The sequence below is a fragment of the Salvelinus sp. IW2-2015 genome, linkage group LG19 (assembly GCF_002910315.2).
Source record: "Salvelinus sp. IW2-2015 linkage group LG19, ASM291031v2, whole genome shotgun sequence".
In the NCBI taxonomy this organism is placed as follows: domain Eukaryota; kingdom Metazoa; phylum Chordata; class Actinopteri; order Salmoniformes; family Salmonidae; genus Salvelinus; species Salvelinus sp. IW2-2015.
The window spans coordinates 4,569,280-4,570,893 of NC_036859.1; the positions used below are offsets into that span (position 1 = coordinate 4,569,280).

Below are 1,614 nucleotides of genomic sequence, written 5' to 3' on the forward strand. Positions count from 1 at the left end.
CTCTCTCTATCTCTCTCTCTCGTCCTCTCTGTCCCTTCATCTCTGTCTCTACCGCTCTCTCTATCTATYTCTCTCTTCCTCTCTGTCCCTTCATCTCCATCTCTACCGCTCTTTCTATCTATCTTTATCTCTCTTTCTCTCACTGCACATCCCCCATAAAGGCCAAGTATAAAGGGAAACTACCAGTAACTTGCTGTGGGCTGCAAGCAATGTGAATGGTTTCCTTATATAGACCTACGCTCATAAATGTTTCACAGCATGCACTTTTATGTATTATGTAGCCCAGGCAGCAGTGCCTCTCTTATGGTTATTTCTCCAATGTTTTACAATTATAATATTCTAGACTTGATGAGGAATAAATACCGAGGCTATTATGATGAGTATATTAATAATTTATGCCATCATCTCGCAAGAAACACGTGTCCCCACATCCTCAAAATTATTTATTTAGATCTCTTTTTGTTATTTCTTAGGCTGTCCGTTGGTGGGCGCTAAGTGGAGGAGGCCGTTGGTTGCGAATGGGTAGGACGCCTGCCTCCTGCCTCCATCACATGGTCCCGCTTAACCGAGAAACCTCGAGCACAGATGGAGCAGGACGGGAAACTGAGAGACGAGCCCCTCTGGTAGCGGCGGGAAGCATCCTCTGAAATAGAAACATAAGCTGCCCCTTCTGCAGCAGAAACGGAAAAACGGACGCAAGAAAAAAAGCAACAACAAAACCGAGAGTTTTGCACAGTGTCGTGCTGCTTTCGCGTTTAATATCACGGAAGAGTCGGGGAAGGTTGTGAGTGAGTGAGTGAGTGAGGGGGTGGATCTTTGCAGAGAATGAAATCCAAGGCGCTTGTTGTCCCAAGTGAATTCATTTGAAGAGCTTGCAGAGACACAGAGCGACCGGGATGCCGCGCAACATCGCTCCTATTCATCCGCGAGGTTAAGTGAGTATAATCGTTGGGGGGAATATACTTTTACCGGTTGACACCGCTTTCATTTGTGGGTTACTTTTGATCAACATTGTCTGCGTTCCGTCAGTGATGTGACGGGCCACTATGAGAGCGGCCAGAGTATTCTAGGCGATTCCACCTGTCTGATCAATGATTCATACTCAGTAAAGTGCTCGAGCCAATCGGTCAGTGATGTGAGAAACTTGTTTCTTTCCATTGGGAATTGCGCGCGTCCCCTGATTATGGTCGAAATGTAATGTGTTAACACTTAATTCATTCATACACCGTGCACAATAATTCTGATTTAGAGGTCAGGCCAGTGCACTTTGAAGTTCTGAACATGTGTCGTAGGGCTACTTAACATTTCAAACCAGGAAGATGAATTATAATTGATGAATGAATAGATGCCCCGGTTAGTGGAGCGCCCATCAGTTCTGAACCATTAATGGTCTGAAAGACAGCAGGGGAGAGAGGTGCAGATCAAGATGTTATTATTTAATGGTCTGAAAGACAGCAGGGTAGAGAGGTGCAGATCAAGATGTTATTATTTAATGGTCTGAAAAAAATCTTTACTTGAAGGGCCTTTATGTAGTGTTCTGTTGCATTTGTCATTTGCCATATTTCTATCTAGGCCATCAGATGTTAAACATCCACTCACGACATTGAGTGGCTG

At 44.5% G+C, this 1,614-nt stretch overlaps 1 protein-coding gene across 1 annotated transcript in view; it reads left to right on the forward strand.

Annotated features, from left to right (window-relative positions):
• Positions 1–573: 573 nt before the first annotated feature.
• The window catches only part of LOC111979544 (uncharacterized), a 113,664-nt gene continuing 112,623 nt past the window's right edge, over positions 574–1,614 (forward strand). Inside the window, exon 1 of the mRNA XM_024010141.3 lies at positions 574–935. The gene's annotated coding sequence lies outside the window, so the exon portion shown is untranslated. The remainder of the gene's footprint in view (positions 936–1,614) is intronic.